The sequence below is a fragment of the Diabrotica undecimpunctata genome, chromosome 2, assembly GCF_040954645.1.
Source record: "Diabrotica undecimpunctata isolate CICGRU chromosome 2, icDiaUnde3, whole genome shotgun sequence".
In the NCBI taxonomy this organism is placed as follows: domain Eukaryota; kingdom Metazoa; phylum Arthropoda; class Insecta; order Coleoptera; family Chrysomelidae; genus Diabrotica; species Diabrotica undecimpunctata.
In genome coordinates, this window is record NC_092804.1 from 80,519,725 (window position 1) to 80,533,822 (window position 14,098).

Genomic DNA, 14,098 nt, shown 5'->3' on the forward strand with positions numbered 1-14,098 from the left:
TGCAGCTCTGAACAACTGTATTGAACTGCACCCATACCACTCCCTTAAATTTCGCAGCCAGGAAATCCTGCTACGTCCCACATTTCTCTTTCCCGAGATTTCCCGATGGCATCAGTTAATGCCAAATAGAGAGAGCATAAATTATGATCGTTAAGACATGTTTAACTTCGAAGAGGAAGATTTAGAACAAAGACTAAGGATAGTATTAGACAAGATACGTATATAAATCAATTAGAAATTAGTACAATAGCAAATAGAAATTACGGGAAAAGTGTAATTAGAGGAGCAGATTCCACACCGGGATAAAGACAAAGAGAACAATAATGATGATTATCTAATACTTTTTGTTGCATTCCATTTTGCTTCTTTCGTGCATTTTTTTGCTAAAACTCCGTCGTTTATGTTTTAGATGTATTGTCTATTTATTTATCGGTATTGTCAATATAAGTTATTTAAAATTTGTTGTTTTGTCATAAAAAAATATTTATTTTAAAACCCAGAACGACTATATATGAATATTGTCACGCTATATAAATTTCTGTACGTTTGATATCATCGCTTGACCCCTAAAAGACTGAAAAAACTTATTCAAAAGCATGTTATCTTCCATATATGACAGATCGTTATACGCCCTTACATAGATCCAATATGCCATAACGTTCCCCAAAATGCATATTCTTTCCCACTTGTTGGGAACTAACCCTCCCGATACATTATTTTGGCGTTGTCTGGTGCATCTTTTATTTCTTAACATGTCAATACGTTTTTCCTTCTCGCTTTTTTATCACAAATGACCGTCCAGTCTATTTCCCGTTCTCCCAGATTTTCTCGAGGTTTCTAAATCCCGGAAAACATCCTAGAAGTGCATTTTCCAGCTTGTACTTCGGCAGATCGGTTTCGATAGAACAGTATTTGTTGTTTTTACACTGGATGAAGGGATTCGGAGATCTTTTTATCAAAGGGAGGGATTTTCGAAGTTATCCAGAGTTGCTTCGAGATTTTTATTCAATAAAGATTTGATCTTTATCTTTGTCCCTTGTTGTTTGGACTTCATTTCGGAACTAAATTAACTAAAAATGTTGGCAATAAAAAATAGCATTTTTAATGCGATATTTATCGTTAAATATTCTATTGTTGTTGCTATGCACGAGTAATAAGAATCGATTAATATTCTTTCATAACGGCACTCGTGTAATGAAAAGATTTCAGAAATGTTTGTATTATAATAGAGAAAGTATTTATTACAAACTAATCTAAAATATTATTATTCATTTTCTTATTTTTGATCTTTATAACTATTTAGGGATATGAAATGAAGATTATATTCTTCGTAGTTTATTTAACCTCGTGATCGCCTCTGCGTTATATAGGTACACCAGCTCTTATAAACAGTTTTCTCTATTTGTTTAACGGTATTTGTGTCTTTGCTGTGTCTATTTAATTTTGTTTTTCCGAGTGTTCTCATAAGACGGTTTATTTTACAATAATCTGTTTTTACATAAAAACAGGGTATTGTAAAAGTTATTCAATCAACGTCCAAACCAAAATTATATGTATTTTTCCACAAATACTTTCCCACTCTCCCCCACTCTTTATTTGAAAAAATAAAAAAAAAGTACTTGAACAACTTTGTGCGGAATTAAGGCCTCTTTCTATTTTACTTATTTAACACTTGGTATAATTAGGCATATTCCACAAAAAAACTGGTTTTAAAATTTTTCTTCACAGTTTACGGCCCCTAGCGGTTAACCCAGAAACTTGAAAGTTATTTCCAGCGATTTCTCTTAGCCACTTTTACTAAGGAATTTTTTCTCCTAATGTTATAACATGAATAGTTTCTGATATATAGCCGAGAGATCGGCTTATTGGACCACCCGGTACATTATTATTTTTACTTTACAAATTTACAAATACTTATATTGTACACGTTGCTCGTTTTGTTGTTATTGTTATATTTTAGTTACAATAAAATAACCAATAACAACTTCTTTGTACTTTTCTTTGTTGCAGAAATAATTAAGAGCACCTGATACTCTTTTTTTCGCTACATCGCGCAGTGTATTAATATAGTTTTTACACACGATTTACTCAAAGCTGTTGTTAATTCATGCGTATCGTCAGTCTAAATGTCTAGAATACACAGTCAAACACGAAACCCTAAATATTAGGCCAGTAAATGAACGTAAATTTTCCATGTCACCACCGAATCGCGCGAAAATTTGGATTTAGGTTCTACTTATCTTCCACTTCTTGATTCAAATCATCTTTTAATGAAGTGAATGAATATCAGATAACATTAAACAACATAATTTAAGGTTTTATCACAGTTAAACCCTAACCCTCACTTCCTAGATAAGTTATAATTAAAACAGACATTAAATACCTTATTTCCACTGATTTACAGGGAAATTTGGATTTATGTTATATTTACGTTCTACTTTAAAATTGGACTTATTCTTTAGAGGTGAAAACGATCCCTATCAGAAAAAAATCATATATCCAAATTGTAACTTGAAGCAATTTGGAATTATTTATTTATACAGTGACATTAAATTTAGATTTCTTTACTGTTTTTTGACCACATAATTTCTACCCTTATAAAAATCACCCCTTGCGAAGAAATTCGACTAGTTGTATATATTTTTTCATTGAATCTATAAATACAATAATTTTTTAAATCAAAATGTTATGCATTTATTTTATTTCAACATAAAAACAATCCTTATTAGTTTGTGAGGATTGTTAAAAGTATGTATACGCGTTCTGATATCTACTAAAATACGTGATTGGTTTTTTACTGATAACTCGGTTAGGTTTTAAGCTATGAAGTTCTTAAAAAAGCCTTTTGTAGGTCTTTTTAAGAGCAATAAGATCATTTATATTAATTTTTTAAATCATTATTTTTGAAAGGGTTTTAGTTGGAAGGGCTTGATCGGGTCACTAATCATGAGCGTATGCAAACTTTAAATAGCTAGCCATATATTAAACGATTTTTGTTTTACAGATAATCAAAAAAACCACAATGGCTTCTGAAAAGCAAATCTTATATTTTTATGCTGTTCAAGAGTTTTCCTATAATCAATACTTCTAAGTTTTTTGTAAAAAAGGATTTTTTTTTAATTTTAAAATTTTTTAAAACCAATTTTTTTGGTTTTATATAAATATAGCTACTTTGAACCAATCAAACTTACAGATCATATAAAGAATACATAAATAAAGTAAATCGTAAAGCTGTAATGGGTAATTTCATTTGGTGTGCTAATTATCAACTTAAAAAAAAGCAAAAAAGCTTTTTTAAACACTTTCACAAAGTTTCGATAAGTTTTCCCCGAAAAGTGCTGCATTTTTTGGTTATTTGAAGTTAAAATATTCGATTTGACATTTGACAAATAAGAAACTACTTTTCTTGAGCTACAATTCTGCTTCTACTGGGAACTCTTTATAAGTACACCATTTTTTTTGTATATTTTATAAGCTACATATTTGCTAAGAATATTTTCTCGGTAAAATATTTACTTTTTGAGTTATTTGTGAAAAGCCGTCTGAAAACCTGGTTTTATTTTGAAAAATAAACAATGTCACTCGCAAATAACTGAAAAAGTATTGACTTACTAAAAAAACTCTATGGAACAAAGAAATACATAAAATCATATAAAGAATACATAAATAAAGTAAATTGTAAAGCTGTAACGAGTAAATTTGGTGTGCTAATTATCAACTTGAAAAAAAAAAGCAAAAAAGCCTTTTTAAACACTTTCACAAAGTTTCGAAAAGTTTTACCTGAAAAGTGCTGAATTTTTTGGTTATTTGAAGTTAAAATATTCGATTTGGCTTTGACAAATAAGAACCTACTTTTCTTGAGCTACAATTCTGCTTCTACTGGGAACTCTTTATAAGTACACCATTTTTTTTTGTATTTTTTATAAGCTACATATTTGCTAAGAATATTTTCTCGGTAAAATATTTACTTTTTGAGTTATTTGTGAAAAGCCGTCTGAAAACCTGGTTTTATTTTGAAAAATAAACAATGTCACTCGCAAATAACTGAAAAAGTATTGACTTACTAAAAAAACTCTATGGAACAAAGAAATACATAAAATCATATAAAGAATACATAAATAAAGTAAATTGTAAAGCTGTAACGAGTAAATTTGGTGTGCTAATTATCAACTTGAAAAAAAAAGCAAAAAAGCCTTTTTAAACACTTTCACAAAGTTTCGAAAAGTTTTACCTGAAAAGTGCTGAATTTTTTGGTTATTTGAAGTTAAAATATTCGATTTGGCTTTGACAAATAAGAACCTACTTTTCTTGAGCTACAATTCTGCTTCTACTGGGAACTCTTTATAAGTACACCATTTTTTTTTGTATTTTTTATAAGCTACATATTTGCTAGGAATATTTTCTCGATAAAATACTTACTTTTTGAGTTATTTGTGAAAAGCCTTCTGACAACCTGGTTTTATTTTGAAAAATGAACAATGTCACTCGCAAATAACTGAAAAAGTATTGACTTACTAAAAAAACTGTATGGAACAAAAGTTGCTTAGAAGTAGTCAATTTATCGATTTCCGGACTTATTTTGAACGTATGTTTTTTACCCCCGAGAAGGGGTGGCTTTCACCTCCCAACTAAAAGCAACCATGTCTTCCTGAGTTTATGCCTCTCCATCAATTTCAATAAACTATATAGTTTGTTTAGGATACTCTGTTTATACGTGTAGATTTTTAATTTAAATTTAGTTACTGAGTATTAAAAAGGTTATGTTAAATAATTAAATACTAAAAATTACAAAAAAATGTAGAGAGCAAGAAAATATGAACTAAGTTTGGGATTGCATTATCGGAAGAAAGAAAGAGGATTATAATTAAAAAAACTATATTTACAGTATCTAGTAGTAGTAGTATTTACACTATACATAATATCTCTGCATTCTTTAAAAACAAGCTCCAAATAGATTTTAATTTTTCGTCTAACTTTCCCACTTTAGTGGGTTTAACTGAAAACCCTTTAAACTTAAGTCATGTTGCTTCGAACCTAAAAACATTGATATATTAATGAAGTTTAAGAACTGTAAGAGTTCTCGGTTAAGTTGTTGGAAAATACTGTGTTAGTATTTTTAATGAATAGCAATTTAATAATTGCAATAACAAAGTAAAAATAGCTTAAGACCAAAGGTAAAAGAAAAAGTAGGTCAAGAAAATCAATAATTTTAAAGTAAATCCTATAATTACATTGAATTTATTGGAACATAACACATAAAAATTAAGAAAACAGAATCAATGTGTACGGTACAATAAATTTAAAAATGTTAAAAATAAATATTATACTTATATTTATTCATATATACGACGTTAATGCAGGTTTATTAACTATCGTGTTTTTTAAAGATAAGTACATTGGGTACTTTGTGGGTTAGTTTTTAGGGTTTATAGGCCGTGATGTGGAAATATTTCTTTCTGATTTTAGATCTCATTTTTAACTACCGTAGGTAATACCAAAAGAGATTAGACAGCGTAAGTGTCTCCCAATAATTTTCATATTTTCTGTCGTAGTTGCAGACGAAATTTCATGAAGGAGGAATTTCAGACCACTGCCGAGAAACCCTGAGAACAATGTATTATTACAAAATACATTCCTCATTTTATTTTTAGTGGAACGAGTGGTTTGGAGGTAACTGGATCTTAAGTTTTTCTGCCTTACTATTTATATCATATGTTCTACAAGCCTTTAACACCGTTAAATCTTGTTATATATGGGACAAAACTACAATTGATTGTAATGAGAATTATATTTTACATTTGTTTTGACTTTTCGGTTTTCAATCCGGAAATCCGGAAAAAAATTAAAAGTTTAGAAACTAACACCGTTATTTTTTTATTTCAGGTTCGCCGAACATCCTGTGTTAGTGGCCTGGATCCGGTTCTTACTTCTATTTCGCCATGAACTCGGAGATAATATGCCTGCTGATGCTCTTAACCACATTTTCTATATCTGAAGGTAAGTCATGTATCATTCAAAAAACTTTAAATGTTTGTAGTAATATAGATTTTTGAATTTTTTATTTTACATTTTTTTATATTTTTGTATTTTACAAAGATTTTATATTTTACTCATGCGGAAGGTTTATAATCAATCTGTTTAGCCCGTACAAACTTATGAAGTAGAGACTTTAACACTAACGCCAATATCCGCAAATAAACTGAGAAGTACCCAACTAGCCATGGAACGTGCAATGATGGATGTGATCCTTCCACCATACAACAAACTAACGAAATAGGCAAAGTTTTTTCAAATCATATCTGTCAACTTTAAAATATAGTAAACAATATTATTTTAATGAGTCTATGCAACTAACTTCATTCTTCATCTATTCAAAAAAACATTCCAGGAAAATTACTGTCTCTAGTTAAATGCTCTCCAGTTTGACAAATTTCATTTTTTTTTAATCTCTTGCAAATCCTACTTATCTGTGAGTCACTATCTTACATCGTCACTTACTTTCCTTTCGACTGACTTCTTCAGCGTAGTTATTTTAGTCGGTCTACTTCCATCCATCCACACCAACTGCCCATCCATCTCAGGGTGCCCATTTGGAAGGTTTTAACAATGTCTAATATCGATCATGCAACGGCTAAATTGCAACAGCTAAATTGATTAAAATATGGAAAGACCGAACAATAACAAGGATGTCTCAGGTTGGTCAATCCCCTTATTTTTCTTATTGCTACAAGCTCAGCTGAAACATGGACTCTCAAAAAAATCGATAGGAGTAAGATCAAATCCTTCGAAATGTGGGTATATAGAAGAATTCTACACCTGTCCTGGATAGAACATAGAACCAACCTGTCAATTCTGGAAGAGCTTTTTATAAAAGATAGGCTATTAAAAAAAGTTAACCGAGCATACCTAATTTACTTCGGTCACCTAGCTAGAATAACGGGATCCATTAAACTATTGGTAGTAGAAGGAAAAGTAGAAGGCCAAAGACCAAGAGGAAGATTTCCAACATGATGAGCAGACCAAATAAAGACTCTGCTGGAAAAATCCCTACATGAAGTCATCCATATCGCACAGGATCGCAGCCAATGGAAAGAGCAAGCGAATAATATTTAGAGTGTCTCCATGTCATGACAAGGGCTTAAAGAATAAGTAAAAATATCGACCACAAAAAATTTTATCGACGTCTAAACTATATCGCCTTCTCCATAGACCTATTCGTTAACTCAATCAATCGTCATAAGGTCCTCAATAATTTTCTTTCAGAGATTAGCTGCAGCACTTCGCCAGTCGTCATAGCCAATGTTTCCGATCTGTTAATGAGCACTGGCGTATTATTGTTTTGTAAAGTTTGCATTTTGTTGCTTTTGACATACGTTCCGCTCCTTAGATATTTGAAAAGTCTAGGGATATTTTATAAACTCATAAAATTAATAAAAACGAATTTTCGTGGATATCTAAATTAAATTTAATTCTTACAAATGTTTACTCTGTATATTTTTATGAGTTATCAAACACGCAGCACTGAAAACACAAGTTTTATGGATTTATTTATAGGAGAAAGACAATCAACATTTTTATAATACAATAGTAATAGCAGTAATTATTAATAAACATCAGTTAGTTTCGATTTCATTCACGTTATACTGTTCTTGTTTAGTAGATTCGTTTAAAATACTGTGTTTTACAATGGAACGACATTATTCATTTAGCTTTTGACGAACTGAATAAGAATGTCTGCCTTCTTCAAACTGGAATATGGTAAATGTAGCTGAATACATTGTGAATAACCTGAAGTGTTTTAGGTAGACTATGGCGTCGTTTTCGAGATAATGTGGTTCAGCAGAACAATGTCCACGAAGTGGGCGTGTTATAACTGTGTAGCTCAAGGTCGATTTTATTTTTAAGCGCTAAATGACAACCTTCAGTTACAGCATCTGCATTGGTTACCGACTTGCAGCAGGCAGATAAGTAACTATAGGTCGTATAAGTTAATCTTTGTAGTCGAAGATCATTTAGAGGCCCATCTGTTTCCAGAAGTAATCACGCTGAAAGATTAGGGTAATGTTGAGAATATTAAAATTGGTGTAAAAAAGATTAGGCTAGACATTTATTTACCGATTTGCGTCAAATAGGTTTTAAATAAAAATTGTAGTTTATAAAAAGTTCTTTATTTTGGGAGTTTCTAAATTAAAATGTATAAGCAATTAATCGAGATAACTACAAAAAAACCCTTATTTTCGTAGTAATTTATATTATATAAAAGGCGACTACCAATAGGGCACTAAACAGTATCTACATTACTATTGAACGTATAGCGATATAAGAGATATCATAGGGCACTATAGATAAAAATAGATTAACTATAAGACAAATTTTGATTTATTGACTTAAATAAGGCCTCTCACTGAATACAAAATAAATAACTGATCTATTCCAAACATGCGACGTAGCAAATGAAAGGGGAGAGTGTAACGAATATATTTAGATAGAAAAAAAAACAAGGCGACTACCAAAAGGGCACTAGACAGCATCTTCAATATTAATGAACGTATGGCGACATATGAGTTCATATATACTGTATCATAGGACACTATAGATAAAAAGAGATTTATTATAAGACAAATTTTGATTTATTGGCTTAAAGAAGGCCTCTGCCTGTATACAAAATAAACTACTGATCGAATTCTAACATGCGACCTTTCAAATGAAAGGGGCAGATATAACGATATTTTAACCTTTTCACATTTAACCGACTACGATCCTGCAACTGTCAGAGTTAACTAAAATGTCATGCAGTAATTCTCGACATTCTTAAATTCCTTTATGACGTCAAAATTAGTGACGCACTGAAAGAAGGTTTGGGACAGACTGTACTACAGAATATTTTGGACGTATCTGATAAAACTTACGAGCGCGATATACGATATACAATCGTTTGGATAGGCCCATTAAAAATTATATGCCACTTCGATATTTTTATCGATTCGAACAAAAATTCCAATCCGTACCGTCTGAACGGGCTGCGTATATCATGTTACCACATTTTTCGCATTTTCTACTTTTTTGTTATTCATTCTATAGTCACATTCACCTTTTTATTGTACAGTTTTATATCATCGACTGCATATATATATATATATATATATATATATATATATATATATATATATATATATATATATATATATATATATATATATATTTGCTATTTATTGCCTCGTGCTTACTTTTAATACTCTTTAATACTAAAGTCGGCAAGCATAATTTAGAATGAATAACTGAATCTGTACAATACTTAAAACAGAAATAGGGATATTAAAATTTGTTAAAAAAAATCAGGACCAGATTTTTATGATATGACCTGACCCAAGCAAAACGATTTCATATACTGCTGCTTCAACAGTAATATTCTTAAACAAACTCAAGTTTCGAAAGTTTACTTAATTTTTTTCCGCTTTCATATCGGCCTCGTATGATCTCATATCTGCCTACAACCAAACTGTCCCTTATCTTCATAGATCTAAAGTAAGCAAAAAGACGGTCGGTGTACAAACAAATTTTCAATTTCCATATTAAAACGACGCCAACTTTCAAAAAACCTGAATGAGGTATCCCCGTTCACATTTTTCGTATGAATTTTAACCTTTACTTGGGACAACTAATATCCTTAATACACAGTTTTACTGTAATCGAAATGGCATCCAGAATATACCCAAAAGCATAAACGTTCGTTAGGGTTGATGAAAGGAATTTGTTAATAAAGACAAATTTATTTGTATATTTTATTCATTTTACGAACAGTTGCATTCACTTGCTTTTACTCGCTTTTTACTGCAAAACTCCGTTGCAGCTAAAATAAAGATGCGTTTTTAACTCTGCCATCAAGTTAAACATTCACCACAGACGATAAATATCAACATAATTTTTAACAGAATTAGGTAGGTATATGCTATAAATTTTTTTTTCAGCTTAATAATTAAAAATTTAACATATTTTACTTAATCACTCAAACGACAGGAACGAACCTAAATTCAACTGAAAAATGTTTACTACTGATTCTTCTTTCAAAATGGTAGTTACCAACATGTTAATAGGATATATCTTTATATAAGTAATTTAATTTTATAGATGGTTACATCTATAGGAGAATTTTGAAGATACCATGGACCGATCATATTACGAACGAACTCGTGTTGCACAGAATGGGAAGAGACTGAGAACTTTTAACCACATTAAAAGGCGAAAGACAGCATATTTGGGGCACATACTTAGACATGATAAGTACGAGTTGTTGCAGCTGATAGTGAAGGGTAAAATTGAAGGAAAAACAATACTATCATTCTCGAAAGAGATTAAGTATATCGAAGTTATCCTTAATATGAAACTTACGAATGCGTACCTCGCAAATATAACCCCAGAAGTCAGGGATTATGTGGACAATCCATAGATTTTATTATAAAAAATATGGAGTTTTAAACTTAGATTAATCTATTCGTCAGACGGTTCTTAGATCCATAATTTCTTATAGTACACCGGTTTCTTGAAACTTACTAATGCAGCAAAATGCAATAAAAAAGAGTTATAAAAAGTGTAAAGACTGACTTTTGTAAGAATCGTGGGTGCAATGGAATCATGATCCACTACAGACTTAGAGGTAATACTAGACCTTCGTCTCCTAAGTGAGGATTGCTCTAAAAAGTACAATTATAGAGTAAAAACAGATTTTAAGGATAAACAATTTTTTGACAGATGAAGTCAACCAAATAAATTAAAATACGTAAATTATGTCAACATAGCAAGGTTTTAAACTGACATAATATCTTATCATGAACGAGTTTTAGCGCAAAAAAAAGTCATTTTAATTACTAGAATAATAATTTATTACATTGATCGGTCAAAAACATAGGACCGAGTCAAAGTTGAAGTTAGTGATACTAACACTGTACTATCAATAACAGAAATGCTCCTAAAATAATAGGCAAGCAGGACTACTATTATAGAAACAGATTTTTGTTCTCAACAGTACCTAAAAAAGGCTTCAATTTGAACAAAATTAACATCCAAGCTGTATTGAACTCCCTAAAGTCTACAACTTATGAGCAACTTGCAGCTGTTGACAGTCCCTTAAATAACTGGTAAAGGACAAACAAGTAACTTTGTTATAGGTACCATTGTTACCATAGTATGTTACTTTGTTCTCAGGAATCGCTGATTACGAGATTGCCTGTCTTACTAAAAAAGAACTTGTTTTTAGTTCATTTAGCGGTATACTATAAAACTGCATAATAGAAAAAGTCCAAAAATTGGGAAAAAAACTTATTGCATCCTATTGGACTGATGCGAGTCTTGCTAAAGAAGTTTATATAAAAGAAATTATTTCTTTTATCCGACCAAAACCGTTGTGCGTTATACCAAAAACTGCATAATAACAGAAATCCGAAATAGGAAAAGGAAAGTAGTGTAGTGTACCGGACAAATATTCCAGGCCAAAAAAACAAGGAAAAAGACTGTATGATGGCCGAGAAAAAATACCCTTAACGCCAGAAAATATATATCCGAGAAAACAGAGTAATCACACTGCTCACTTAGATTTCATCTCTCTAAAATGGACAAAGTGTACAGATCAACATGTAGATTTTACAAACATGCAGAGGTAAGGGGCATGTATTGTCTATTATCTACAAGAAAAAAAAAACAAAAATATATTTTAAGTAACACTGTTGTGCACAGGTAATGGAGACAAATCTAATACGTTCTTTTATTTATACTCAGAATTTTAAGTTACAGCAACTAATAAAAAAAAACATTGGCTATTAAAAATTTATATAAAATAACAATGTTTAGTAGTTTACAGCAATAAAATTTAATTAAAAATATTTTCAAATTACACCGAAGCCAGACTACATAAAACATCGCCTGTAGAAGCAATGTAACAAGAGAAAGAAATTTGAGTACAAGCAAATTTTTAATTCTAAGATATCACCAAGATAATGCAACTTACAAAGAAGTAGTATAGTTTGTATATGTTTCATAGACAGGAGATCTGTAAGATACCTATTGTTCGCTAGTACTGGAGAGCTCAAAAATGAAAAAGGCATGCTGAAAACACAAACGGCAAATTTCCATTTATATGAATACGACGGCGACGCCTAAAAATTCTTAAAAAAACTACGTTTGTAAATTTCAAAAATTGGTCAACATTATGCAATTGTGTAGTTGTCTAATTATAGACTCTATTGCAAAGAGCTAAATGGCAAATGAAAAACTTCTAAACACTATATGATCGACGTAGTTTAAGTCTTAACAAAAATATTATAAAAATTTTCAAATTTGGGTTGTTAAATTGTTATTTTAATTGTTTAATTGTTATTTGGTTTTTTTGAAGTCCCCTGTTGTTAGCTGCCATCAGTTGGCTTTGTTTGGCACCTACGATCTAATGCTTTGCTACAGTTTCTACAGCTTAAATCTCCAGCTTAAATAGTCCGATTGTATGCATTTCCAATAATAAAGCTTGTTGATGACTCTAAGCCGGCTCCTGCTTGTTGTCTGCAGTACTTCAGCCCTATTAGAAAATTCCCGTTCAATAAACATTTTACCATGAGCTTAACTGGGTATACTTTCGCAATGAAAGTTCTTTTTTACAGTTAAGGACGTTACTTTTTGACACTCTTACAATCGACTCTGAACCGAATTATTTTGTAGCTGATGCTTTTCTGGCAAGTTTAGCAACTCTTTCATTGCAGTGTATTACGGTGGCCTTGAACTCATAATAGCGTGACATTGGTATGTTCTATCAATTTGTCGAATGGAATATCGAGTGGAATACGGAGTTCTCGGTATTTCAAAACTAACCCAGAATCCAACTTAGAGCTACTAAAATCTCAATAGCCGCTTGACTACCTGTACATATATTGATGCATTCGAAAGCTCTCATGTTAATTTCTCTTGCACGGAGCAACAAGATTGCGTAAATCTCTGGTTGGAATACAAAGCTCTACTTCTAGTGGAACCGCGATGTTAACATTTCCCAGGTGGTGTTATGTTGTCTTCTGATTCGGGCTGTTTTTCGGTCATACGGAGCGCTTTCATTGGCGTGTATTTCCCGTTTATTGATCTAAAATCTACACCAGTAACACCGTTCTATTCCTCCAGTTTATTGGTTTTTCTCGATATTCCCACACTAACCTAGAGGCCACCTTAGTGCTTCGAAGATATCGCTTTACTGCCTATATCGATCTGCTTCAGTTCGACAGCCGTCTTGTTAAATTGAAATGTTTACATTTCCACCACTACTGAATATTCCTAGAACCGATTTTTAGACTAGTTTTAGACCCGAATCCGAGTTTTAGACCCGTCTGAGCACCAGGTCTAACCCTGCAGCATACCAGTGTTTCCTGTACCCCATCCTCAACGTGAGTATACATTTAATTAAAAAGGTATTTTAGGCATGTTCCTGGGTACTATAGGGTCAGAAATGATCTCTTCAATATCTCTGATTGCATTTAGTTAACCATTACTTTCTCATGTTTTCATATTTTCTCTTAGCTTAGAAGATCCTATTCTCGTCTACCCCATATAACGATGTGTCTACTACCCCATACAGTCTTTTCACCTTACATAGTTTGAGGCTGACACTTTTTTTCTGCACCCTCCACCCAATTTATATGAACCACTGATTCACATAAATTTTTATATATAAATCCAATTTTAATATGTCTGGTTTTAAAGCCTACATTTTTTTATGTGTGCACCTGGCTAGCATTAATGTAGTCTAATATTACTCCAAAGTATGCCTCAAGTCTAATATTGCCCACAATATTTAAATCGCCATATTTAGATGTCCATATTTAGATTTGTACCATTTAGGCTTAGAAGACCTAATCCCTATAAATTGCACTTTTTGGTAACTTTCACGATTTTGGACAATACAGGAAGAGATTTGGTGAAAAGTTGGTAATCTTCGGGGGGCAGTATGGTTTTTCTATCCTTAGTCTGCAACAAACGTGTAGCAATGTTTACTGATCCCGACGAATGATGAACTCGGAGGTTCTAGAAATAGAATACTACTCTTCCAACAAATTCTACTCTCAAATGCTAA

At 31.6% G+C, this 14,098-nt stretch overlaps 1 long non-coding RNA gene across 2 annotated transcripts in view; it reads left to right on the top strand.

Moving 5' to 3' along the window:
- LOC140433359 (uncharacterized) overlaps window positions 1-14,098 on the top strand; it is a 502,525-nt gene that overhangs the window by 236,418 nt on the left and 252,009 nt on the right. For both annotated transcript variants that reach the window (XR_011949932.1, XR_011949931.1), the window contains exon 2: window positions 5,884-5,997. This is a non-coding gene — a long non-coding RNA (uncharacterized lncRNA). The remainder of the gene's footprint in view (window positions 1-5,883; window positions 5,998-14,098) is intronic.